The sequence below is a fragment of the Chelonia mydas genome, chromosome 21 (genome assembly GCF_015237465.2).
Source record: "Chelonia mydas isolate rCheMyd1 chromosome 21, rCheMyd1.pri.v2, whole genome shotgun sequence".
Taxonomy (NCBI): Eukaryota; Metazoa; Chordata; order Testudines; family Cheloniidae; genus Chelonia; species Chelonia mydas.
The window spans coordinates 4,807,253-4,833,327 of NC_051261.2; the positions used below are offsets into that span (position 1 = coordinate 4,807,253).

The 26,075-nt window shown below is 55.4% G+C and overlaps 7 long non-coding RNA genes across 7 annotated transcripts in view; all 7 read left to right on the plus strand.

Moving 5' to 3' along the window:
- LOC122463435 overlaps positions 1 to 10,428 on the plus strand; it is a 61,434-nt gene extending 51,006 nt beyond the window's left edge. The window contains exons 2-4 of the long non-coding RNA XR_006286807.1: positions 7,393 to 7,490; positions 8,116 to 9,906; positions 10,055 to 10,428. This is a non-coding gene — a long non-coding RNA (uncharacterized LOC122463435). The remainder of the gene's footprint in view (positions 1 to 7,392; positions 7,491 to 8,115; positions 9,907 to 10,054) is intronic.
- A 591-nt stretch (positions 10,429 to 11,019) lies between these two features.
- On the plus strand, positions 11,020 to 12,582 carry LOC122463454. Its single transcript, XR_006286849.1, has 2 exons — positions 11,020 to 12,231; positions 12,374 to 12,582. It is a non-coding gene; the product is annotated as an uncharacterized LOC122463454 (long non-coding RNA).
- A 1,137-nt stretch (positions 12,583 to 13,719) lies between these two features.
- Positions 13,720 to 15,307, plus strand: LOC122463448. The gene is made up of 2 exons (XR_006286844.1): positions 13,720 to 14,948; positions 15,099 to 15,307. It is a non-coding gene; the product is annotated as an uncharacterized LOC122463448 (long non-coding RNA).
- A 518-nt stretch (positions 15,308 to 15,825) lies between these two features.
- On the plus strand, positions 15,826 to 18,035 carry LOC122463452. The gene is made up of 3 exons (XR_006286848.1): positions 15,826 to 16,085; positions 16,473 to 17,666; positions 17,827 to 18,035. It is a non-coding gene; the product is annotated as an uncharacterized LOC122463452 (long non-coding RNA).
- A 1,136-nt stretch (positions 18,036 to 19,171) lies between these two features.
- LOC122463450 lies at positions 19,172 to 20,753 on the plus strand. Its single transcript, XR_006286845.1, has 2 exons — positions 19,172 to 20,400; positions 20,545 to 20,753. It is a non-coding gene; the product is annotated as an uncharacterized LOC122463450 (long non-coding RNA).
- A 554-nt stretch (positions 20,754 to 21,307) lies between these two features.
- Positions 21,308 to 23,092, plus strand: LOC122463497. Its single transcript, XR_006286925.1, has 2 exons — positions 21,308 to 22,735; positions 22,884 to 23,092. It is a non-coding gene; the product is annotated as an uncharacterized LOC122463497 (long non-coding RNA).
- A 518-nt stretch (positions 23,093 to 23,610) lies between these two features.
- Positions 23,611 to 25,818, plus strand: LOC122463498. The gene is made up of 3 exons (XR_006286926.1): positions 23,611 to 23,820; positions 24,208 to 25,457; positions 25,610 to 25,818. It is a non-coding gene; the product is annotated as an uncharacterized LOC122463498 (long non-coding RNA).
- The last annotated feature ends 257 nt before the right edge of the window (positions 25,819 to 26,075 follow it).

Consider the following 26,075-nt stretch of genomic DNA (forward strand, 5'->3'; position numbering starts at 1 on the left):
TGCAGTCTCCAAGACAGAAGGGGAAGCTGACTAAGCCATTTGTGAAGCACCTTTATCCCACTCCAAATTAGAGGACATGGGGCTGAGCAGGATGCTCTTGAGTGGCTTGGGCCATTGGTTGTGCCAAAACTAGCTGGTCCTGGGAGGTTCTGAGGTTGGTGGTGGTTCCTTCTCATGGCGATCAGGATCTCTATGGCTGAGGGGGTGCAGTGAGTGGGAGAGGAGTATAATGGTGGGGAGGGGTTGAGCCAGGGGGTTCTAGCATGGGGACATCCTAGGGCAGAGACAAGGTGCTATGAGGGGCTGACTCAGATTGAAGGGGCAATCTGTGCTGAATCTCTGGCTGAGGAGCAGGGGTTGTGCAGGCAGCCCTGAGGCACCTTGTGCTGATTGGGTAGGAGATGCCAGGTGGAAAAAACCACTGAGGTGACTTGCACTGATTGGGCAGGTGGTGCCAGGCGGGAAGGGCAGGAGGCAGTTTGCCTTGGCTGGGCAAGAGGCGGGTCATGCTGATTGGGCAGGAGGTGCTGAGCGGGAAGGGCAGGAGACGGCTCGTGCTGATTGGGCAGGAGGTGCTGAGCGGGAAGGGCAGGAGACGGCTCGTGCTGATTGGGCAGGAGGTGCTGAGCGGGAAGGGCAGGAGGCAGCTCGTGCTGATTGGGCAGGAGGTGCTGAGCGGGAAGGGCAAGAGGCGGCATGTGCTGATTGGGCAGGAGGCATCGGGTGGGCAGGAGGCGGCCTGTGCTGATTGGGCAGGAGGCATCGGGTGGGCAGGAGGCGGCCTGTGCTGATTGGGCAGGAGGCGTCAGGTGGGCAGGGCAGGAGGCGGCCTGTGCTGATTGGGCAGGAGGCGTCAGGTGGGCAGGGCAGGAGGCGGCCTGTGCTGATTGGGCAGGAGACATCGGGTGGGCAGGGCAGGAGGCGGCCTGTGCTGATTGGGCAGGAGACATCGGGTGGCCAGGGCAGGAGGCGGCCTGTGCTGATTGGGCAGGAGACATCGGGTGGGCAGGGCAGGAGGCGGCCTGTGCTGATTGGGCAGGAGACATCGGATGGGCGGGGCAGGAGGCGGCCTGTGCTGATTGGGCAGGAGACATCGGGTGGGCAGGGCAGGAGGCGGCCTGTGCTGATTGGGCAGGAGACATCGGATGGGCGGGGCAGGAGGCGGCCTGTGCTGATTGGGCAGGAGACATCGGGTGGGCAGGGCAGGAGGCGGCCTGTGCTGATTGGGCAGGAGGCATCGGGTGGGCAAGGCAGGAGACAACTCGTGCTGACTGGGCAGGAGGTGCTGAGCGGGAAGGGCAGGAGGCAGCTCTTGCTGACTGGGCAGGAGGTGCCGGGTGGGCAGGGCAGGAGGCGGCTCGTGCTGACTGGGCAGGAGGCGCCGGGTGGGCAGGGCAGGAGGCGGGTCACACTGCCTGCCTGGGAGGAGACTCCTGGAGAGGCTCCTGTTTGCGACGGGTCGCAAAGTAAAGATGCTGCTCTGTGCATGTCTTAGGTGTTTAACAGCTTCTGCTAAATGGCACGTCTGTGAGGTTCTTGGTGTTAGGGACTAAGCTGAGCTGGTGGGTTTGGGTTGTGACTGAGTGGGGAATGCAGTTTGGGGCAACTCTTAGGCAGTGGAGGAGAGACAGTGGGCTCTTTGGCTGGGAGTGAGTGCGCAGTGAGGGGAGGTGTGGGTTCAGATGAGAGTGGCTGTACTAGAACCATTAGTTTTTCTACTTTCCTTAAATAGATGCTGGTGGCTCGGGTCATGGTTGTTTAGGGTCTCTGTTAGTGACGTGAGTGGTGGAGTATGATGAAGAGGGTTGTGAGACTGAGGGGACTGCTGTTGTGGTGGGGTCATGGGACTAAGATGGGGTGTTGGGAGGAGCTGGGGAGTGGGGTTCTGATGCTAAGAACAGTGTGCAGTGAGCGGCTCTCTCAGATTTGGGGACAGGGTCTATGATGAGTTCTGGATAAAGATGGAAGGGGTGTGGAGGCATTCCTGAGCTGGGTGGGAAAGCCCCCAGTACACACGCGTTGACTGGGCAGGAGGTGCTGGGCGGGAAAAGCCCTGAGGCGGCTCGCCCTTATTAGGCAGGAAGCGCTGGGTGGGAAAAGCCTCAAGCAGCTTGTGCTGACTGGGAGGAGGCACTGGGTGGAAAAAGCCCTGAGGCGGCTCACGCTGACTGGGCAGGAGGTGCTGGGTGGGAAAAGCCTCAGGCACCTCACGTTGACTGGGCAGGGGGCAGTGGGAGGGAAAAGCCCTGAGGTGGCTCACACTGACTGGGCAGGAGGCAGAGGGTGGGAAAAGCCCTGAGGTGGCTCACATTGACTGGGCAGGAGGCAGAGGGTGAGAGAAGCCTCAGGCACCTCGTGCTGACTGGGCAGGAGGCAGAGGCTGAGAGAAGCCTCAGGCACCTCGTGCTGACTGGGCAGGAGGCAGAGGCTGAGAGAAGCCTCAGGCACCTCGTGCTGACTGGGCAGGAGTACAGGGCGGGAAAAGCCCTGAGGCGACTCGCACTGGGTGGGGAGGAGGCGCTGGGCAGAAAAGCCCTCAGGTGGCTCTCACTGTCTGGGCGGGAAAAGCCCTGAGGTGGCTCGTGCTGACGGGGCAGGAAGCCCTGGGCGGGAAAAGCCCTTAGGCGGCTCACCCTGGCTGTCCACGAGGTGCTAGGTGGGAAAAGCCTCAAGCAGCTCATGTTGACGGAGCAGTGGGCACTGGGCGGGAAAAGCCCTGAGGCGACTTGCACTGGCTGGGTGGGAAAAGCCCTGGGGCAGTTTGTGCTGACTGGGCAGGAGGCACCAGGTGGGAGAAGCCTCAGGCACCTCGTGCTGACTGGGCAGGAGGTGCTGGGCAGGAAAAGCCCTGAGGCAACTCGCACTGGCTGGGCAGGAGGCCCTGGGCAGGAAAAGCCCTTGGATGGCTTGCCCTGGCTGGGCAGGAGGCACTGGGCAGGAAAGCCCTCAGGTGGCTCACGCTGGCTGGGCGGGAAAAGCCCTGAGGCAGCTTGTTCTGACTGGGCAGGAGGCACCAGATGGGAGAAGCCTCAAGCAGCTCATGTAGACTGGGCAGGGGGCTGTGGGTGAAAAAAGCCCTGAGGTGGCTTGTGCTGACTGGGCAGGAGGCGCTGGGCGGGAAAAGCCCTGAGGCGACTTGCATTGGCTGCGTAGGAGGCACTAGGCGGGAAAGCCCTCAGGTGACTCACACTGGCTGGGTGGGAAAAGCCCTGAGGCAGCTTGTGCTGACTGGGCAGGAGGCACCAGGTGGGAAAAGCCTCAAACAGCTTGTGTTGTCTGGGCAGGGCCACTATGTGGGAAAAGCCCTGAGGCGTCTTGTGCTGGCTGGGTAGGAGGCACTGGGCGGGAAAGCCCTCAGGTGGCTCACACTGGCTAGGTGGGAAAAGCCCTGAGGCAGCTCGTGCTGACTGGGCAGGAGGTGCTGGGTGGGAAAAGCCCTGAGGCGGCTTGCGCTGGCTGGGTAGGAGGCGCTGGGTGGGAAAAGCCCTGAGGTGGCTTGCGCTGGCTGGGTAGGAGGCGCTGGGCGGGAAAGCCCTCAGGTGGCTCACACTGGCTGGGCAAGAGGCGCTGGGCGGGAAAAGCCCTGAGGTGGCTTGCGCTGGCTGGGTAGGAGGCGCTGGGCGGGAAAGCCCTCAGGTGGCTCACACTGGCTGGGCAAGAGGCGCTGGGCGGGAAAAGCCCTGAGGCGGCTTGCGCTGGCTGGGTAGGAGGCACTGGGCGGGAAAGCCCTCAGGTGGCTCACACTGGCTGGGCAAGAGGCGCTGGGCGGGAAAAGCCCTGAGGCGGCTTGCTCTGGCTGGGTAGGAGGCGCTGGGCGGGAAAGCCCTCAGGTGGCTCACACTGGCTGGGCAAGAGGCGCTGGGCGAGAAAAGCCCTGAGGCGGCTTGCGCTGGCTGGGTAGGGGGCGCTGGGCGGGAAAAGCCCTGAGGCGGCTTGCGCTGGCTGGGTAGGAGGCGCTGGGCGGGAAAAGCCCTGAGGTGGCTTGCGCTGGCTGGGTAGGAGGCACTGGGCGGGAAAGCCCTCAGGTGGCTCACACTGGCTAGGTGGGAAAAGCCCTGAGGCAGCTCGTGCTGACTGGGCAGGAGGTGCTGGGTGGGAAAAGCCCTGAGGCGGCTTGCGCTGGCTGGGTAGGAGGCGCTGGGTGGGAAAAGCCCTGAGGTGGCTTGCGCTGGCTGGGTAGGAGGCGCTGGGCGGGAAAGCCCTCAGGTGGCTCACACTGGCTGGGCAAGAGGCGCTGGGCGGGAAAAGCTCTGAGGCGGCTTGCGCTGGCTGGGTAGGAGGCGCTGGGCGGGAAAAGCCCTGAGGCGGCTTACGCTGGCTGGGTAGGAGGCGCTGGGCGGGAAAAGCCCTGAGGTGGCTTGCGCTGGCTGGGTAGGAGGCACTGGGCGGGAAAGCCCTCAGGTGGCTCACACTGGCTAGGTGGGAAAAGCCCTGAGGCAGCTCGTGCTGACTGGGCAGGAGGTGCTGGGTGGGAAAAGCCCTGAGGCGGCTTGCGCTGGCTGGGTAGGAGGCGCTGGGTGGGAAAAGCCCTGAGGTGGCTTGCGCTGGCTGGGTAGGAGGCGCTGGGCGGGAAAGCCCTCAGGTGGCTCACACTGGCTGGGCAAGAGGCGCTGGGCGGGAAAAGCCCTGAGGCGGCTTGCGCTGGCTGGGTAGGAGGCACTGGGCGGGAAAGCCCTCAGGTGGCTCACACTGGCTGGGCAAGAGGCGCTGGGCGGGAAAAGCCCTGAGGCGGCTTGCTCTGGCTGGGTAGGAGGCGCTGGGCGGGAAAAGCCCTGAGGTGGCTTGCGCTGGCTGGGTAGGAGGCGCTGGGCGGGAAAAGCCCTGAGGTGGCTTGCGCTGGCTGGGTAGGAGGCACTGGGCGGGAAAGCCCTCAGGTGGCTCACACTGGCTGGGCAAGAGGCGCTGGGCGGGAAAAGCCCTGAGGCGGCTTGCTCTGGCTGGGTAGGAGGCGCTGGGCGGGAAAGCCCTCAGGTGGCTCACACTGGCTGGGCAAGAGGCGCTGGGCGGGAAAGCCCTCAGGTGGCTCACACTGGCTGGGCAAGAGGCGCTGGGCGAGAAAAGCCCTGAGGCGGCTTGCGCTGGCTGGGTAGGAGGCGCTGGGCGGGAAAAGCCCTGAGGCGGCTTGCGCTGGCTGGGTAGGAGGCGCTGGGCGGGAAAAGCCCTGAGGTGGCTTGCGCTGGCTGGGTAGGAGGCGCTGGGCGGTAAAAGCCCTGAGGCGGCTTGCGCTGGCTGGGTAGGAGGCACTGGGCGGGAAAGCCCTCAGGTGGCTCACACTGGCTGGGCAAGAGGCGCTGGGCGGGAAAAGCCCTGAGGCGGCTTGCTCTGGCTGGGTAGGAGGCGCTGGGCGGGAAAGCCCTCAGGTGGCTCACACTGGCTGGGCAAGAGGCGCTGGGCGGGAAAGCCCTCAGGTGGCTCACACTGGCTGGGCAAGAGGTGCTGGGCGAGAAAAGCCCTGAGGCGGCTTGCGCTGGCTGGGTAGGAGGCGCTGGGCGGGAAAAGCCCTAAGGCGGCTTGCGCTGGCTGGGTAGGAGGCACTGGGCAGGAAAGCCCTCAGGTGGCTCACACTGGCTGGGCAAGAGGCGCTGGGCGGGAAAAGCCCTGAGGCGGCTTGCTCTGGCTGGGTAGGAGGCGCTCGGCGGGAAAGCCCTCAGGTGGCTCACACTGGCTGGGCAAGAGGCGCTGGGCGAGAAAAGCCCTGAGGCGGCTTGCGCTGGCTGGGTAGGAGGCGCTGGGCGGGAAAAGCCCTGAGGCGGCTTGCGCTGGCTGGGTAGGAGGCGCTGGGCGGGAAAAGCCCTGAGGTGGCTTGCGCTGGCTGGGTAGGAGGCGCTGGGCGGTAAAAGCCCTGAGGCGGCTTGCGCTGGCTGGGTAGGAGGCACTGGGCGGGAAAGCCCTCAGGTGGCTCACACTGGCTGGGCAAGAGGCGCTGGGCGGGAAAAGCCCTGAGGCGGCTTGCTCTGGCTGGGTAGGAGGCGCTGGGCGGGAAAGCCCTCAGGTGGCTCACACTGGCTGGGCAAGAGGCGCTGGGCGGGAAAGCCCTCAGGTGGCTCACACTGGCTGGGCAAGAGGCGCTGGGCGAGAAAAGCCCTGAGGCGGCTTGCGCTGGCTGGGTAGGAGGCGCTGGGCGGGAAAGCCCTCAGGTGGCTCACACTGGCTGGGCAAGAGGCGCTGGGCGGGAAAGCCCTCAGGTGGCTCACACTGGCTGGGCAAGAGGCGCTGGGCGAGAAAAGCCCTGAGGCGGCTTGCGCTGGCTGGGTAGGAGGCGCTGGGCGGGAAAAGCCCTGAGGCGGCTTGCGCTGGCTGGGTAGGAGGCGCTGGGCGGGAAAAGCCCTGAGGCGGCTTGCGCTGGCTGGGTAGGAGGCGCTGGGCGGGAAAAGCCCTGAGGCGGCTTGCGCTGGCTGGGTAGGAGGCGCTGGGCGGGAAAAGCCCTGAGGTGGCTTGCGCTGGCTGGGTAGGAGGCACTGGGCGGGAAAGCCCTCAGGTGGCTCATACTGGCTGGGCAAGAGGCGCTGGGCGGGAAAAGCCCTGAGGCAGCTTGCGCTGGCTGGGTAGGAGGCACTGGGCGGGAAAGCCCTCAGGTGGCTCACACTGGCTGGGCAGGAGGCACTGGGCGGGAAAAGCCCTGAGGCGGCTTGCGCTGGCTGGGTAGGAGGCACTGGGCGGGAAAGCCCTCAGGTGGCTCATGCTGACTAGGCGGGAAAAGCCTCAAGCAACTCGTGTTGACTGGGCAGGAGGTACTGGGTGGGAAAAGCTCTGAGGAAGCTCGTGTTGACTGGGCAGGAGGCACTGGGTGGGAAAAACCTTGAGGCGGCTTGCGCTGACTGGGCGGGAAAAGCCCTGAGGCAGCTTGTGCCGACTGGTCAGGAGGGACAGGGTGGGAGAAGCCTCGAACAGGTCGTGTTGACTGGGCAGGGGCCACTGTGTGGGGAAAAAACCTGAGGCAGCTTGCGCTGCCTGGGGAGGAGGCACTGGGCGGAAAAAGCCCTGAGGTGGCCTGCGCTGACTGGGCAGGAGGCACCGGATGGGAGAAGCCTCAAGCAGCTCATGCTGACTGGGCAGGGGGCCGTGGGTGGATAAAGCCCTGAGGTGGCTTGTTCTGACTGGGCAGGAGGTGCTGGGTGGGAGAAGCCCTGGGGAGACTCGCACTGGCTGGGCAGGAGGCGCTGAGCGGGAAAACCCCTCAGGTAGCTTGCGCTGACTAGGCAGGAGGAGCTGGGCAGGAAAAGCCCTGAGGCGGCTTGTACTCACTGGGCAGAAGGCACTGGGTAGAAAACAGAATGGAGATTATGCTGATTCAATTGACGTTGTGATTATCATGTCTACTGCACCCAAACCGAATGTTTTTACTTCTCCTCATCTCTCTCTCTCTCTCTCTCTCTCTCTCTCTCTCTGAAGGACAACAAAAATACACAAAAAGAAAAAAGAAATCAACTAAAGCAAAAGGGAATGGAAAACAAAGCTACGGAAAAAGAATGATCCTCCCTATAAAGAAGGTATAGATAAATGTTATGGTATACACACCGAGAATTTTGGCAGAAGGGTATTGATGAAGGCTGGAGAAAATATTGGTAATGGGAGAGTCAGCAGGATTCCTACGTTACTTATACATTTCCAGACATTTTCACGTTTGTGACTCCTTTCCCCTTCTTTCAAGGAAGTAAGATTTTTGTGAAGGAAGGGTGACCGCCCTGTAATCGGGGTTCGGGTGGCTTTCCTTTCCCCCTCTTTGCATTGGCCCTCTTCATGCCAAAGTCCAAAGTGAGCTCCCTGTAACTAGGATGTGCAACTTTCCCAAGCTTCCTTGCACATTTGAAAGCTAGTTATAGAAAGCAGCCTCTTTGGAGAGTTAGGGGTTTGTCCTTCTAGCTCTCCTGTCGCCGTGCCCTACTCACATGCACAACCAAGTCCAAACCGAGTGAACTCTGCATCCAGCTTCCCCTCACTGCTGCTGAAAGGTTTCCTGCTCTATGCCACAGGTTGGTGCCGAAGACTGGGAGTTGGGCTAATTTCAAGGAAGGGCCTTGTCCATTTAATCTGAACAGCTTTGGTAGTTACGTGTGCGGAGCTCACGCCTCACCACGCTTCTCCCCTTTTCTCTCTCTCTCTCTCTCTCTCTAGCAACTCAGAAGAGAAAACGGAGAAGAGGACAGAAGTACCAAAGAAACGGCAGGAAAAGACAATGGAAGCAGAAGCCACAGAAAAGGGACACACACCTTGCACACATGGGCCTCCCTGCAATGAAGACAAGGGATTTCCACCGAAGCTTCATTCCCCCTTGAGGTGCCAGGTAAAAGGACCTCCCTGTAAACGGGGATCAAGGTCCACCCCTTCCCAGCAAAAAGGCTTGAGGTGTCCGTTTGGTAGCTAAGGCTGAGGGACCCCCCTTTAAGAAGGGTAGCGGTCTCTCTGTGCCTTTCAGCTCTTTAGGAGCTAGGCTTTGAAATGCCCTGTGCCGTTGACCTCTCCCTGTAAGAAGGGTTCAGGTCTCCCCTTTCTAGACTGTTTTGGGCCGCTGGCACTTGCTGGGCAAAGAGACCCCCCTCTCCTGAGGGAATGGAGGTTTCTCCCTTTCTCCACTCTAAAAGGGTTTAGCCAAGGCTTAAGGACCACCCTGTAAGGAGGGTTTGGGTCTCCTTTGCCATGCTGCTTTCGCCACAGGTCACTTGGACATGCCAGGCAAAATGACCGCCCTGTAAATAGGGTGTAAGGTCTTCTCCCTCTCCCTCTTAAGCCCGTGGGGCCTTTCCGTGCCTGTGGCTGAGGGACCCCCTTTTAAGAAGGGTTGAGCGTCTCTTTTCTCTTTGTCCTCGTAAACTGCCCTAGAAATGATTTCGACTTGGCTTTTTTGAAATTTGCAGTCAAATCCTATTTGTGACCTGCTTGAATTGAAGCCGGGGTCCGATGAAACATGGTGTGGCGAAGGGGCGGCTGTAAGGGGATGGTGGAGGCCGTGATAAATTCGACCCTTTTTTGAAAAAAGCCAAGAAACCCCCCAAAACAATCCAAATCTTTCCAGGTCTGGAAATGAACAGGTGAGGTGCGAGGCTCCTTTCAGCTCCTCACTTCCACGTAATCCTTCCTCATTTCCTCTTGCCTTGCCCAATTGACACTGTCCCACCAACCTCAGCTTTGACCCTCTGTTTCCTGTGCAGAATAAAACATACTGCTGGCTGTAGTAGTGTTCCTTGTCTTGATTGGGAAAGGTCCCTACGTGGTGTCCCAATTCCAGGCCTTTGGTCTCTTTGCTGGTAGAGTGAGGCTATATTTTTGGACTGTCTTTGAGGTGATTGAAAGAGCTGTCCTTCCTGACAGCTCTTTGGTGATCTGGTGGCATAGGTACACGTGTCGTGGTGTTAGATCTTGCACGTGGGTGCACCTAACCCTACTAACAGGACTGAGTAAGAAGTAAGGGATGTCTGTTTTGGAAAAGGGCAGGGGGTTCAAAGTTGGAATGTTCTTGGTGGGGTAGACAGGTAAGTCGGGAAGGGTGTTGGTGAGGGATGGAGGATTCCTTGGTCATGGGAGGTTCCCTTACCTGTTCATTTCCAGACCTTTTCACGTCTGTGACTCCTTTCCCCTTCTTTCAAGGAAGTAGGATTTTTGTGAAGGAAGGGTGACCGCCCTGTAATTGGGGTTCGGGTCGCTTTCCTTTCCCCCTCTTTGCATTGGCCCTCTTCATGCCAAAGTGAGCTCCCTGTAACTAGGGTGTGCAACTTTCCCAAGCTTACTTGCCCATTTGAAAGCTAGTTATAGAAAGCAGCCTCTTTGGAGAGTTAGGGGTTTGTCCTTCTAGCTCTCCTGTCGCCGTGCCCTACTCACACGCACAACCAAGTCCAAACCGAGCGAACTCTACATCCCGCTGGCCCTGACTGCTGCTGCTGCTGCAAGGTTTCCTGCTCTACGCCACAGGTTGGTGCCAAAGACTGGGAGTTGGGCTAATTTCAAGGAAGGGCCTTGTCCATTTAATCTGAACAGCTTTGATAGTTACGTGTACGGAGCTCACGCCTCACCACGCTTCTCCCCTTTTCTCTCTCTCTCTCTCTCTCTCTCTCTCTAGCAACTCAGAAGAGAAAACGGAGAAGAGGACAGAAGTACCAAAGAAACGGCAGGAAAAGACAATGGAAGCAGAAGCCACAGAAAAGGGACACACACCTTGCACGCATGGGCCTCCCTGCAATGAGGACATGGGATTTCCACTTAAGCTTCATTCCCCCTTGAGGTGCCAGGTAAAAGGACCTCCCTGTAAACGGGGATCAAGGTCCACCCCTTCCCAGCAAAAAGGCTTGAGGTGTCCGTTTGGTAGCTAAGGCTGAGGGACCCCCCTTTAAGAAGGGTAGCGGTCTCTCTGTGCCTTTCAGCTCTTTAGGAGCTAGGCTTTGAAATGCCCTGTGCCGTTGACCTCTCCCTGTAAGAAGGGTTCAGGTCTCCCCTTTCTAGACTGTTCTGGGCCGCTGGCACTTGCTGGGCAAAGAGACCCCCCTCTCCTGAGGGAATGGAGGTTTCTCCCTTTCTCCACTCTAAAAGGGTTTAGCCAAGGCTTAAGGACCGCCCTGTAAGGAGGGTTTGGGTCTCCTTTCCCATGCTGCTTTCGCCACAGGTCACTTTGACATGCCAGGCAAAATGACTACCCTGTAAGCAGGGTGTAAGGTCTTCTCTCTCTCCATCTTAAGCCAGTGGGGCCTTTCCGTGCCTGTGGCTGAGGGACCCCCCTTTAAGAAGGGTAGCGGTCTCTCTGTGCCTTTCAGCTCTTTAGGAGCTAGGCTTTGAAATGCCCTGTGCCGTTGACCTCTCCCTGTAAGAAGGGTTCAGGTCTCCCCTTTCTAGACTGTTTTGGGCCGCTGGCACTTGCTGGGCAAAGAGACCACCCTCTCCTGAGGGAATGGAGGTTTCTCCCTTTCTCCACTCTAAAAGCGTTTAGCCAAGGCTTAAGGACCGCCCTGTAAGGAGGGTCTAGGTCTCCTTTCCCATGCTGCTTTCGCCACAGGTCACTTTGACATGGCAGGGAAAATGACCGCCCTGTAAATAGGGTGTAAGGTCTTCTCCCTCTCCCTCTTAAGCCCGTGGAGCCTTTCCGTGCCTGTGGCTGAGGGACCCCCTTTTAAGAAGGGTTGAGCGTCTCTTTTCTCTTTGTCCTCGTAAACTGCCCTAGAAATGATTTCGACTTGGCTTTTTTGAAATTTGCAGTCAAATCCTATTTGTGACCGCTTGAATTGAAGCCGGGGTCCGATGAAACATGGTGTGGCGAAGGGGCGGCTGTAAGGGGATGGTGGAGGCCGTGATAAATTCGACCCTTTTTTGAAAAAAGCCAAGAAACCCCCCAAAACAATCCAAATCTTTCCAGGTCTGGAAATGAACAGGTGAGGTGCGGGGCTCCTTTCAGCTCCTCACTTCCACGTAATCCTTCCTCATCTCCTCTTGCCTTGCCCAATTGACACTGTCCCACCAACCTCAGCTTTGACCCTCTGTTTCCTGCGCAGAATAAAACATACTGCTGGCTGTAGTAGTGTTCCTTGTCTTGATTGGGAAAGGTCCCTACCTGGTGTCCCAATTCCAGGCCTTTGGTCTCTTTGCTGGTAGAGTGAGGCTATATTTTTGGACTGTCTTTGAGGTGATTGAAAGAGCTGTCCTTCCTGACAGCTCTTTGGTGATCTGGTGGCATAGGTACACGTGTCGTGGTGTTAGATCTTGCACGTGGGTGCACCTAACCCTACTAACAGGACTGAGTAAGAAGTAAGGGATGTCTGTTTTGGAAAAGGGCAGGGGGTTCAAAGTTGGAATGTTCTTGGTGGGGTAGACAGGTAAGTCGGGAAGGGTGTTGGTGTGGGATGGAGGATTCCTTGGTCATGGGAGGTTCCCTTACCTGTTCATTTCCAGACCTTTTCACGTCTGTGACTCCTTTCCCCTTCTTTCAAGGAAGTAGGATTTTTGTGAAGGAAGGGTGACCGCCCTGTAATCGGGGTTCGGGTCGCTTTCCTTTCCCCCTCTTTGCATTGGCCCTCTTCATGCCAAAGTGAGCTCCCTGTAACTAGGGTGTGCAACTTTCCCAAGCTTACACGCCCATTTGAAAGCTAGTTATAGAAAGCAGCCTCTTTGGAGAGTTAGGGGTTTGTCCTTCTAGCTCTCCTGTCGCCGTGCCCTACTCACACGCACAACCAAGTCCAAACCGAGCGAACTCTGCATCCCGCTGGCCCTGACTGCTGCTGCTGCTGCAAGGTTTCCTGCTCTACGCCACAGGTTGGTGCCGAAGACTGGGAGTTGGGCTAATTTCAAGGAAGGGCCTTGTCCATTTAATCTGAACAGCTTTGATAGTTACGTGTACGGAGCTCACGCCTCACCACGCTTCTCCCCTTTTCTCTCTCTCTCTCTCTCTCTCTAGCAACTCAGAAGAGAAAACGGAGAAGAGGACAGAAGTACCAAAGAAACGGCAGGAAAAGACAATGGAAGCAGAAGCCACAGAAAAGGGACACACACCTTGCACGCATGGGCCTCCCTGCAATGAGGACACGGGATTTCCACTTAAGCTTCATTCCCCCTTGAGGTGCCAGGTAAAAGGACCTCCCTGTAAACGGGGATCAAGGTCCACCCCTTCCCAGCAAAAAGGCTTGAGGTGTCCGTTTGGTAGCTAAGGCTGAGGGACCCCCCTTTAAGAAGGGTAGCGGTCTCTCTGTGCCTTTCAGCTCTTTAGGAGCTAGGCTTTGAAATGCCCTGTGCCGTTGACCTCTCCCTGTAAGAAGGGTTCAGGTCTCCCCTTTCTAGACTGTTTTGGGCCGCTGGCACTTGCTGGGTCAAAGAGACCCCCCTCTCCTGAGGGAATGGAGGTCTCTCCCTTTCTCCACTCTAAAAGGGTTTAGCCAAGGCTTAAGGACCGCCCTGTAAGGAGGGTTTGAGTCTCCTTTGCCATGCTGCTTTCGCCACAGGTCACTTTGACATGCCAGGCAAAATGACCGCCCTGTAAATAGGGTGTAAGGTCTTCTCCCTCTCCCTCTTAAGCCCGTGGGGCCTTTCCGTGCCTGTGGCTGAGGGACCCCCCTTTAAGAAGGGTAGCGGTCTCTCTGTGCCTTTCAGCTCTTTAGGAGCTAGGCTTTGAAATGCCCTGTGCCGTTGACCTCTCCCTGTAAGAAGGGTTCAGGTCTCCCCTTTCTAGACTGTTCTGGGCCGCTGGCACTTGCTGGGCAAAGAGACCAACCTCTTCTGAGGGAATGGAGGTCTCTCCTTTTCACCGCTTTAGCCTCTGGCCCGTTGTAATGCCCCTGGCTTGAGGACCACCCTGTAAGGAGGGTTTGGGTCTCCTTTGCCATGCTGCTTTCGCCACAGGTCACTTTGACATGCCAAGCAAAATGACTACCCTGTAAGCAGGGTGTAAGGTCTTCACTCTCTCCATCTTAAGCCAGTGGGTCCTTTCCGTGCCTGTGGCTGAGGGACCCCCCTTTAAGAAGGGTAGCGGTCTCTCTGTGCCTTTCAGCTCTTTAGGAGCTAGGCTTTGAAATGCCCTGTGCCGTTGACCTCTCCCTGTAAGAAGGGTTCAGGTCTCCCCTTTCTAGACTGTTTTGGGCCGCTGGCACTTGCTGGGCAAAGAGACCACCCTCTCCTGAGGGAATGGAGGTTTCTCCCTTTCTCCACTCTAAAAGGGTTTAGCCAAGGCTTAAGGACCGCCCTGTAAGGAGGGTTTGGGTCTCCTTTCCCATGCTGCTTTCGCCACAGGTCACTTTGACATGCCAGGCAAAATGACCGCCCTGTAAATAGGGTGTAAGGTCTTCTCCCTCTCCCTCTTAAGCCCGTGGGGCCTTTCCGTGCCTGTGGCTGAGGGACCCCCTTTTAAGAAGGGTTGAGCGTCTCTTTTCTCTTTGTCCTCGTAAACTGCCCTAGAAATGATTTCGACTTGGCTTTTTTGAAATTTGCAGTCAAATCCTATTTGTGACCGCTTGAATTGAAGCCGGGGTCCGATGAAACATGGTGTGGCGAAGGGGCGGCTGTAAGGGGATGGTGGAGGCCGTGATAAATTCGACCCTTTTTTGAAAAAAGCCAAGAAACCCCCCAAAACAATCCAAATCTTTCCAGGTCTGGAAATGAACAGGTGAGGTGCGGGGCTCCTTTCAGCTCCTCACTTCCACGTAATCCTTCCTCATCTCCTCTTGCCTTGCCCAATTGACACTGTCCCACCAACCTCAGCTTTGACCCTCTGTTTCCTGCGCAGAATAAAACATACTGCTGGCTGTAGTAGTGTTCCTTGTCTTGATTGGGAAAGGTCCCTACCTGGTGTCCCAATTCCAGGCCTTTGGTCTCTTTGCTGGTAGAGTGAGGCTATATTTTTGGACTGTCTTTGAGGTGATTGAAAGAGCTGTCCTTCCTGACAGCTCTTTGGTGATCTGGTGGCATAGGTACACGTGTCGTGGTGTTAGATCTTGCACGTGGGTGCACCTAACCCTACTAACAGGACTGAGTAAGAAGTAAGGGATGTCTGTTTTGGAAAAGGGCAGGGGGTTCAAAGTTGGAATGTTCTTGGTGGGGTAGACAGGTAAGTCGGGAAGGGTGTTGGTGAGGGATGGAGGATTCCTTGGTCATGGGAGGTTCCCTTACCTGTTCATTTCCAGACCTTTTCACGTCTGTGACTCCTTTCCCCTTCTTTCAAGGAAGTAGGATTTTTGTGAAGGAAGGGTGACCGCCCTGTAATCGGGGTTCGGGTCGCTTTCCTTTCCCCCTCTTTGCATTGGCCCTCTTCATGCCAAAGTGAGCTCCCTGTAACTAGGGTGTGCAACTTTCCCAAGCTTACTCGCCCATTTGAAAGCTAGTTATAGAAAGCAGCCTCTTTGGAGAGTTAGGGGTTTGTCCTTCTAGCTCTCCTGTCGCCGTGCCCTACTCACACGCACAACCAAGTCCAAACCGAGCGAACTCTGCATCCCGCTGGCCCTGACTGCTGCTGCTGCTGCAAGGTTTCCTGCTCTACGCCACAGGTTGGTGCCGAAGACTGGGAGTTGGGCTAATTTCAAGGAAGGGCCTTGTCCATTTAATCTGAACAGCTTTGATAGTTACGTGTACGGAGCTCACGCCTCACCACGCTTCTCCCCTTTTCTCTCTCTCTCTCTCTCTCTCTCTCTCTCTAGCAACTCAGAAGAGAAAACGGAGAAGAGGACAGAAGTACCAAAGAAACGGCAGGAAAAGACAATGGAAGCAGAAGCCACAGAAAAGGGACACACACCTTGCACGCATGGGCCTCCCTGCAATGAGGACACGGGATTTCCACTTAAGCTTCATTCCCCCTTGAGGTGCCAGGTAAAAGGACCTCCCTGTAAACGGGGATCAAGGTCCACCCCTTCCCAGCAAAAAGGCTTGAGGTGTCCGTTTGGTAGCTAAGGCTGAGGGACCCCCCTTTAAGAAGGGTAGCGGTCTCTCTGTGCCTTTCAGCTCTTTAGGAGCTAGGCTTTGAAATGCCCTGTGCCGTTGACCTCTCCCTGTAAGAAGGGTTCAGGTCTCCCCTTTCTAGACTGTTTTGGGCCGCTGGCACTTGCTGGGCAAAGAGACCCCCCTCTCCTGAGGGAATGGAGGTCTCTCCCTTTCTCCACTCTAAAAGGGTTTAGCCAAGGCTTAAGGACCGCCCTGTAAGGAGGGTTTGAGTCTCCTTTGCCATGCTGCTTTCGCCACAGGTCACTTTGACATGCCAGGCAAAATGACCGCCCTGTAAATAGGGTGTAAGGTCTTCTCCCTCTCCCTCTTAAGCCCGTGGGGCCTTTCCGTGCCTGTGGCTGAGGGACCCCCCTTTAAGAAGGGTAGCGGTCTCTCTGTGCCTTTCAGCTCTTTAGGAGCTAGGCTTTGAAATGCCCTGTGCCGTTGACCTCTCCCTGTAAGAAGGGTTCAGGTCTCCCCTTTCTAGACTGTTCTGGGCCGCTGGCACTTGCTGGGCAAAGAGACCAACCTCTCCTGAGGGAATGGAGGTCTCTCCTTTTCACCGCTTTAGCCTCTGGCCCGTTGTAATGCCCCTGGCTTGAGGACCACCCTGTAAGGAGGGTTTGGGTCTCCTTTGCCATGCTGCTTTCGCCACAGGTCACTTTGACATGCCAGGCAAAATGACTACCCTGTAAGCAGGGTGTAAGGTCTTCGCTCTCTCTATCTTAAGCCAGTGGGGACTTTCCGTGCCTGTGGCTGAGGGACCCCCCTTTAAGAAGGGTAGCGGTCTCTCTGTGCCTTTCAGCTCTTTAGGAGCTAGGCTTTGAAATGCCCTGTGCCGTTGACCTCTCCCTGTAAGAAGGGTTCAGGTCTCCCCTTTCTAGACTGTTTTGGGCCGCTGGCACTTGCTGGGCAAAGAGACCCCCCTCTCCTGAGGGAATGGAGGTCTCTCCCTTTCTCCACTCTAAAAGGGTTTAGCCAAGGCTTAAGGACCGCCCTGTAAGGAGGGTTTGGGTCTCCTTTGCCATGCTGCTTTCGCCACAGGTCACTTTGACATGGCAGGGAAAATGACCGCCCTGTAAATAGGGTGTAAGGTCTTCTCCCTCTCCCTCTTAAGCCCGTGGAGCCTTTCCGTGCCTGTGGCTGAGGGACCCCCTTTTAAGAAGGGTTGAGCGTCTCTTTTCTCTTTGTCCTCGTAAACTGCCCTAGAAATGATTTCGACTTGGCTTTTTTGAAATTTGCAGTCAAATCCTATTTGTGACCGCTTGAATTGAAGCCGGGGTCCGATGAAACATGGTGTGGCGAAGGGGCGGCTGTAAGGGGATGGTGGAGGCCGTGATAAATTCGACCCTTTTTTGAAAAAAGCCAAGAAACCCCCCAAAACAATCCAAATCTTTCCAGGTCTGGAAATGAACAGGTGAGGTGCGGGGCTCCTTTCAGCTCCTCACTTCCACGTAATCCTTCCTCATCTCCTCTTGCCTTGCCCAATTGACACTGTCCCACCAACCTCAGCTTTGACCCTCTGTTTCCTGTGCAGAATAAAACATACTGCTGGCTGTAGTAGTGTTCCTTGTCTTGATTGGGAAAGGTCCCTACGTGGTGTCCCAATTCCAGGCCTTTGGTCTCTTTGCTGGTAGAGTGAGGCTATATTTTTGGACTGTCTTTGAGGTGATTGAAAGAGCTGTCCTTCCTGACAGCTCTTTGGTGATCTGGTGGCATAGGTACACGTGTCGTGGTGTTAGATCTTGCACGTGGGTGCACCTAACCCTACTAACAGGACTGAGTAAGAAGTAAGGGATGTCTGTTTTGGAAAAGGGCAGGGGGTTCAAAGTTGGAATGTTCTTGGTGGGGTAGACAGGTAAGTCGGGAAGGGTGTTGGTGAGGGATGGAGGATTCCTTGGTCATGGGAGGTTCCCTTACCTGTTCATTTCCAGACCTTTTCACGTCTGTGACTCCTTTCCCCTTCTTTCAAGGAAGTAGGATTTTTGTGAAGGAAGGGTGACCGCCCTGTAATCGGGGTTCGGGTCGCTTTCCTTTCCCCCTCTTTGCATTGGCCCTCTTCATGCCAAAGTGAGCTCCCTGTAACTAGGGTGTGCAACTTTCCCAAGCTTACACGCCCATTTGAAAGCTAGTTATAGAAAGCAGCCTCTTTGGAGAGTTAGGGGTTTGTCCTTCTAGCTCTCCTGTCGCCGTGCCCTACTCACACGCACAACCAAGTCCAAACCGAGCGAACTCTGCATCCCGCTGGCCCTGACTGCTGCTGCAAGGTTTCCTGCTCTACGCCACAGGTTGGTGCCGAAGACTGGGAGTTGGGCTAATTTCAAGGAAGGGCCTTGTCCATTTAATCTGAACAGCTTTGATAGTTACGTGTACGGAGCTCACGCCTCACCACGCTTCTCCCCTTTTCTCTCTCTCTCTCTCTCTCTCTCTCTCTCTCTCTCTCTCTAGCAACTCAGAAGAGAAAACGGAGAAGAGGACAGAAGTACCAAAGAAACGGCAGGAAAAGACAATGGAAGCAGAAGCCACAGAAAAGGGACACACACCTTGCATGCATGGGCCTCCCTGCAATGAGGACACGGGATTTCCACTTAAGCTTCATTCCCCCTTGAGGTGCCAGGTAAAAGGACCTCCCTGTAAACGGGGATCAAGGTCCACCCCTTCCCAGCAAAAAGGCTTGAGGTGTCCGTTTGGTAGCTAAGGCTGAGGGACCCCCCTTTAAGAAGGGTAGCGGTCTCTCTGTGCCTTTCAGCTCTTTAGGAGCTAGGCTTTGAAATGCCCTGTGCCGTTGACCTCTCCCTGTAAGAAGGGTTCAGGTCTCCCCTTTCTAGACTGTTTTGGGCCGCTGGCACTTGCTGGGCAAAGAGACCCCCCTCTCCTGAGGGAATGGAGGTCTCTCCCTTTCTCCACTCTAAAAGGGTTTAGCCAAGGCTTAAGGACCGCCCTGTAAGGAGGGTTTGAGTCTCCTTTGCCATGCTGCTTTCGCCACAGGTCACTTTGACATGCCAGGCAAAATGACCGCCCTGTAAATAGGGTGTAAGGTCTTCTCCCTCTCCCTCTTAAGCCCGTGGGGCCTTTCCGTGCCTGTGGCTGAGGGACCCCCCTTTAAGAAGGGTAGCGGTCTCTCTGTGCCTTTCAGCTCTTTAGGAGCTAGGCTTTGAAATGCCCTGTGCCGTTGACCTCTCCCTGTAAGAAGGGTTCAGGTCTCCCCTTTCTAGACTGTTCTGGGCCGCTGGCACTTGCTGGGCAAAGAGACCAACCTCTCCTGAGGGAATGGAGGTCTCTCCTTTTCACCGCTTTAGCCTCTGGCCCGTTGTAATGCCCCTGGCTTGAGGACCACCCTGTAAGGAGGGTTTGGGTCTCCTTTGCCATGCTGCTTTCGCCACAGGTCACTTTGACATACCAGGCAAAATGACTACCCTGTAAGCAGGGTGTAAGGTCTTCGCTCTCTCTATCTTAAGCCAGTGGGGACTTTCCGTGCCTGTGGCTGAGGGACCCCCCTTTAAGAAGGGTAGCGGTCTCTCTGGGCCTTTCAGCTCTTTAGGAGCTAGGCTTTGAAATGCCCTGTGCCGTTGACCTCTCCCTGTAAGAAGGGTTCAGGTCTCCCCTTTCTAGACTGTTTTGGGCCGCTGGCACTTGCTGGGCAAAGAGACCCCCCTCTCCTGAGGGAATGGAGGTCTCTCCCTTTCTCCACTCTAAAAGGGTTTAGCCAAGGCTTAAGGACCGCCCTGTAAGGAGGGTTTGGGTCTCCTTTGCCATGCTGCTTTCGCCACAGGTCACTTTGACATGCCAGGCAAAATGACCGCCCTGTAAATAGGGTGTAAGGTCTTCTCCCTCTCCCTCTTAAGCCCGTGGGGCCTTTCCGTGCCTGTGGCTGAGGGACCCCCTTTTAAGAAGGGTTGAGCGTCTCTTTTCTCTTTGTCCTCGTAAACTGCCCTAGAAATGATTTCGACTTGGCTTTTTTGAAATTTGCAGTCAAATCCTATTTGTGACCGCTTGAATTGAAGCCGGGGTCCGATGAAACATGGTGTGGCGAAGGGGCGGCTGTAAGGGGATGGTGGAGGCCGTGATAAATTCGACCCTTTTTTGAAAAAAGCCAAGAAACCCCCCAAAACAATCCAAATCTTTCCAGGTCTGGAAATGAACAGGTGAGGTGCGGGGCTCCTTTCAGCTCCTCACTTCCACGTAATCCTTCCTCATCTCCTCTTGCCTTGCCCAATTGACACTGTCCCACCAACCTCAGCTTTGACCCTCTGTTTCCTGCGCAGAATAAAACATACTGCTGGCTGTAGTAGTGTTCCTTGTCTTGATTGGGAAAGGTCCCTACGTGGTGTCCCAATTCCAGGCCTTTGGTCTCTTTGCTGGTAGAGTGAGGCTATATTTTTGGACTGTCTTTGAGGTGATTGAAAGAGCTGTCCTTCCTGACAGCTCTTTGGTGATCTGGTGGCATAGGTACACGTGTCGTGGTGTTAGATCTTGCACGTGGGTGCACCTAACCCTACTAACAGGACTGAGTAAGAAGTAAGGGATGTCTGTTTTGGAAAAGGGCAGGGGGTTCAAAGTTGGAATGTTCTTGGTGGGGTAGACAGGTAAGTCGGGAAGGGTGTTGGTGAGGGATGGAGGATTCCTTGGTCATGGGAGGTTCCCTTACCTGTTCATTTCCCGACCTTTTCACGTCTGTGACTCCTTTCCCCTTCTTTCAAGGAAGTAGGATTTTTGTGAAGGAAGGGTGACCGCCCTGTAATCGGGGTTTGGGTCGCTTTCCTTTCCCCCTCTTTGCATTGGCCCTCTTCATGCCAAAGTGAGCTCCCTGTAACTAGGGTGTGCAACTTTCCCAAGCTTACTCGCCCATTTGAAAGCTAGTTATAGAAAGCAGCCTCTTTGGAGAGTTAGGGGTTTGTCCTTCTAGCTCTCCTGTCGCCGTGCCCTACTCACACGCACAACCAAGTCCAAACCGAGCGAACTCTGCATCCCGCTGGCCCTGACTGCTGCTGCTGCTGCAAGGTTTCCTGCTCTACGCCACAGGTTGGTGCCGAAGACTGGGAGTTGGGCTAATTTCAAGGAAGGGCCTTGTCCATTTAATCTGAACAGCTTTGATAGTTACGTGTATGGAGCTCACGCCTCACCACGCTTCTCCCCTTTTCTCTCTCTCTCTCTCTCTCTCTCTAGCAACTCAGAAGAGAAAACGGAGAAGAGGACAGAAGTACCAAAGAAACGGCAGGAAAAGACAATGGAAGCAGAAGCCACAGAAAAGGGACACACACCTTGCACGCATGGGCCTCCCTGCAATGAGGACACGGGATTTCCACTTAAGCTTCATTCCCCCTTGAGGTGCCAGGTAAAAGGACCTCCCTGTAAACGGGGATCAAGGTCCACCCCTTCCCAGCAAAAAGGCTTGAGGTGTCCGTTTGGTAGCTAAGGCTGAGGGACCCCCCTTTAAGAAGGGTAGCGGTCTCTCTGTGCCTTTCAGCTCTTTAGGAGCTAGGCTTTGAAATGCCCTGTGCCGTTGACCTCTCCCTGTAAGAAGGGTTCAGGTCTCCCCTTTCTAGACTGTTTTGGGCCGCTGGCACTTGCTGGGCAAAGAGACCCCCCTCTCCTGAGGGAATGGAGGTCTCTCCTTTTCAGCGCTTTAGCCTCTGGCCCGTTGTAATGCCCCTGGCTTGAGGACCACCCTGTAAGGAGGGTTTGGGTCTCCTTTGCCATGCTGCTTTCGCCACAGGTCACTTTGACATACCAGGCAAAATGACTACCCTGTAAGCAGGGTGTAAGGTCTTCTCTCTCTCTATCTTAAGCCAGTGGGGCCTTTCCGTGCCTGTGGCTGAGGGACCCCCCTTTAAGAAGGGTAGCGGTCTCTCTGGGCCTTTCAGCTCTTTAGGAGCTAGGCTTTGAAATGCCCTGTGCCGTTGACCTCTCCCTGTAAGAAGGGTTCAGATCTCCCCTTTCTAGACTGTTTTGGGCCGCTGGCACTTGCTGGGCAAAGAGACCACCCTCTCCTGAGGGAATGGAGGTCTCTCCTTTTCAGCGCTTTAGCCTCTGGCCCGTTGTAATGCCCCTGGCTTGAGGACCACCCTGTAAGGAGGGTTTGGGTCTCCTTTGCCATGCTGCTTTCGCCACAGGTCACTTTGACATACCAGGCGAAATGACTACCCTGTAAGCAGGGTGTAAGGTCTTCTCTCTCTCTATCTTAAGCCAGTGGGGCCTTTCCGTGCCTGTGGCTGAGGGACCCCCTTTTAAGAAGGGTTGAGCGTCTCTTTTCTCTTTGTCCTCGTAAACTGCCCTAGAAATGATTTCGACTTGGCTTTTTTGAAATTTGCAGTCAAATCCTATTTGTGACCGCTTGAATTGAAGCCGGGGTCCGATGAAACATGGTGTGGCGAAGGGGCGGCTGTAAGGGGATGGTGGAGGCCGTGATAAATTCGACCCTTTTTTGAAAAAAGCCAAGAAACCCCCCAAAACAATCCAAATCTTTCCAGGTCTGGAAATGAACAGGTGAGGTGCGGGGCTCCTTTCAGCTCCTCACTTCCACGTAATCCTTCCTCATCTCCTCTTGCCTTGCCCAATTGACACTGTCCCACCAACCTCAGCTTTGACCCTCTGTTTCCTGCGCAGAATAAAACATACTGCTGGCTGTAGTAGTGTTCCTTGTCTTGATTGGGAAAGGTCCCTACGTGGTGTCCCAATTCCAGGCCTTTGGTCTCTTTGCTGGTAGAGTGAGGCTATATTTTTGGACTGTCTTTGAGGTGATTGAAAGAGCTGTCCTTCCTGACAGCTCTTTGGTGATCTGGTGGCATAGGTACACGTGTCGTGGTGTTAGATCTTGCACGTGGGTGCACCTAACCCTACTAACAGGACTGAGTAAGAAGTAAGGGATGTCTGTTTTGGAAAAGGACAGGGGGTTCAAAGTTGGAATGTTCTTGGTGGGGTAGACAGGTAAGTCGGGAAGGGTGTTGGTGTGGGATGGAGGATTCCTTGGTCATGGGAGGTTCCCTTACCTGTTCATTTCCAGACCTTTTCACGTCTGTGACTCCTTTCCCCTTCTTTCAAGGAAGTAGGATTTTTGTGAAGGAAGGGTGACCGCCCTGTAATCGGGGTTCGGGTCGCTTTCCTTTCCCCCTCTTGGCATTGGCCCTCTTCATGCCAAAGTGAGCTCCCTGTAACTAGGGTGTGCAACTTTCCCAAGCTTACACGCCCATTTGAAAGCTAGTTATAGAAAGCAGCCTCTTTGGAGAGTTAGGGGTTTGTCCTTCTAGCTCTCCTGTCGCCGTGCCCTACTCACACGCACAACCAAGTCCAAACCGAGCGAACTCTGCATCCCGCTGGCCCTGACTGCTGCTGCAAGGTTTCCTGCTCTACGCCACAGGTTGGTGCCGAAGACTGGGAGTTGGGCTAATTTCAAGGAAGGGCCTTGTCCATTTAATCTGAACAGCTTTGATAGTTACGTGTACGGAGCTCACGCCTCACCACGCTTCTCCCCTTTTCTCTCTCTCTCTCTCTCTCTCTCTCTCTAGCAACTCAGAAGAGAAAACGGAGAAGAGGACAGAAGTACCAAAGAAACGGCAGGAAAAGACAATGGAAGCAGAAGCCACAGAAAAGGGACACACACCTTGCATGCATGGGCCTCCCTGCAATGAGGACACGGGATTTCCACTTAAGCTTCATTCCCCCTTGAGGTGCCAGGTAAAAGGACCTCCCTGTAAACGGGGATCAAGGTCCACCCCTTCCCAGCAAAAAGGCTTGAGGTGTCCGTTTGGTAGCTAAGGCTGAGGGACCCCCCTTTAAGAAGGGTAGCGGTCTCTCTGTGCCTTTCAGCTCTTTAGGAGCTAGGCTTTGAAATGCCCTGTGCCGTTGACCTCTCCCTGTAAGAAGGGTTCAGGTCTCCCCTTTCTAGACTGTTTTGGGCCGCTGGCACTTGCTGGGCAAAGAGACCCCCCTCTCCTGAGGGAATGGAGGTCTCTCCCTTTCTCCACTCTAAAAGGGTTTAGCCAAGGCTTAAGGACCGCCCTGTAAGGAGGGTTTGGGTCTCCTTTGCCATGCTGCTTTCGCCACAGGTCACTTTGACATGCCAGGCAAAATGACCGCCCTGTAAATAGGGTGTAAGGTCTTCTCCCTCTCCCTCTTAAGCCCGTGGGGCCTTTCCGTGCCTGTGGCTGAGGGACCCCCCTTTAAGAAGGGTAGCGGTCTCTCTGTGCCTTTCAGCTCTTTAGGAGCTAGGCTTTGAAATGCCCTGTGCCGTTGACCTCTCCCTGTAAGAAGGGTTCAGGTCTCCCCTTTCTAGACTGTTCTGGGCCGCTGGCACTTGCTGGGCAAAGAGACCAACCTCTCCTGAGGGAATGGAGGTCTCTCCTTTTCACCGCTTTAGCCTCTGGCCCGTTGTAATGCCCCTGGCTTGAGGACCACCCTGTAAGGAGGGTTTGGGTCTCCTTTGCCATGCTGCTTTCGCCACAGGTCACTTTGACATACCAGGCAAAATGACTACCCTGTAAGCAGGGTGTAAGGTCTTCGCTCTCTCTATCTTAAGCCAGTGGGGCCTTTCCGTGCCTGTGGCTGAGGGACCCCCCTTTAAGAAGGGTAGCGGTCTCTCTGTGCCTTTCAGCTCTTTAGGAGCTAGGCTTTGAAATGCCCTGTGCCGTTGACCTCTCCCTGTAAGAAGGGTTCAGGTCTCCCCTTTCTAGACTGTTTTGGGCCGCTGGCACTTGCTGGGCAAAGAGACCACCCTCTCCTGAGGGAATGGAGGTTTCTCCCTTTCTCCACTCTAAAAGGGTTTAGCCAAGGCTTAAGGACCGCCCTGTAAGGAGGGTTTGGGTCTCCTTTGCCATGCTGCTTTCGCCACAGGTCACTTGGACATGCCAGGCAAAATGACCGCCCTGTAAATAGGGTGTAAGGTCTTCTCCCTCTCCCTCTTAAGCCCGTGGGGCCTTTCCGTGCCTGTGGCTGAGGGACCCCCTTTTAAGAAGGGTTGAGCGTCTCTTTTCTCTTTGTCCTCGTAAACTGCCCTAGAAATGATTTCGACTTGGCTTTTTTGAAATTTGCAGTCAAATCCTATTTGTGACCGCTTGAATTGAAGCCGGGGTCCGATGAAACATGGTGTGGCGAAGGGGCGGCTGTAAGGGGATGGTGGAGGCCGTGATAAATTCGACCCTTTTTTGAAAAAAGCCAAGAAACCCCCCAAAACAATCCAAATCTTTCCAGGTCTGGAAATGAACAGGTGAGGTGCGGGGCTCCTTTCAGCTCCTCACTTCCACGTAATCCTTCCTCATCTCCTCTTGCCTTGCCCAATTGACACTGTCCCACCAACCTCAGCTTTGACCCTCTGTTTCCTGTGCAGAATAAAACATACTGCTGGCTGTAGTAGTGTTCCTTGTCTTGATTGGGAAAGGTCCCTACGTGGTGTCCCAATTCCAGGCCTTTGGTCTCTTTGCTGGTAGAGTGAGGCTATATTTTTGGACTGTCTTTGAGGTGATTGAAAGAGCTGTCCTTCCTGACAGCTCTTTGGTGATCTGGTGGCATAGGTACACGTGTCGTGGTGTTAGATCTTGCACGTGGGTGCACCTAACCCTACTAACAGGACTGAGTAAGAAGTAAGGGATGTCTGTTTTGGAAAAGGGCAGGGGGTTCAAAGTTGGAATGTTCTTGGTGGGGTAGACAGGTAAGTCGGGAAGGGTGTTGGTGAGGGATGGAGGATTCCTTGGTCATGGGAGGTTCCCTTACCTGTTCATTTCCAGACCTTTTCACGTCTGTGACTCCTTTCCCCTTCTTTCAAGGAAGTAGGATTTTTGTGAAGGAAGGGTGACCGCCCTGTAATCGGGGTTCGGGTCGCTTTCCTTTCCCCCTCTTTGCATTGGCCCTCTTCATGCCAAAGTGAGCTCCCTGTAACTAGGGTGTGCAACTTTCCCAAGCTTACTCGCCCATTTGAAAGCTAGTTATAGAAAGCAGCCTCTTTGGAGAGTTAGGGGTTTGTCCTTCTAGCTCTCCTGTCGCCGTGCCCTACTCACACGCACAACCAAGTCCAAACCGAGCGAACTCTGCATCCCGCTGGCCCTGACTGCTGCTGCTGCTGCAAGGTTTCCTGCTCTACGCCACAGGTTGGTGCCGAAGACTGGGAGTTGGGCTAATTTCAAGGAAGGGCCTTGTCCATTTAATCTGAACAGCTTTGATAGTTACGTGTACGGAGCTCACGCCTCACCACGCTTCTCCCCTTTTCTCTCTCTCTCTCTCTCTCTCTCTCTCTCTCTAGCAACTCAGAAGAGAAAACGGAGAAGAGGACAGAAGTACCAAAGAAACGGCAGGAAAAGACAATGGAAGCAGAAGCCACAGAAAAGGGACACACACCTTGCACGCATGGGCCTCCCTGCAATGAGGACACGGGATTTCCACTTAAGCTTCATTCCCCCTTGAGGTGCCAGGTAAAAGGACCTCCCTGTAAACGGGGATCAAGGTCCACCCCTTCCCAGCAAAAAGGCTTGAGGTGTCCGTTTGGTAGCTAAGGCTGAGGGACCCCCCTTTAAGAAGGGTAGCGGTCTCTCTGTGCCTTTCAGCTCTTTAGGAGCTAGGCTTTGAAATGCCCTGTGCCGTTGACCTCTCCCTGTAAGAAGGGTTCAGGTCTCCCCTTTCTAGACTGTTTTGGGCCGCTGGCACTTGCTGGGCAAAGAGACCCCCCTCTCCTGAGGGAATGGAGGTCTCTCCCTTTCTCCACTCTAAAA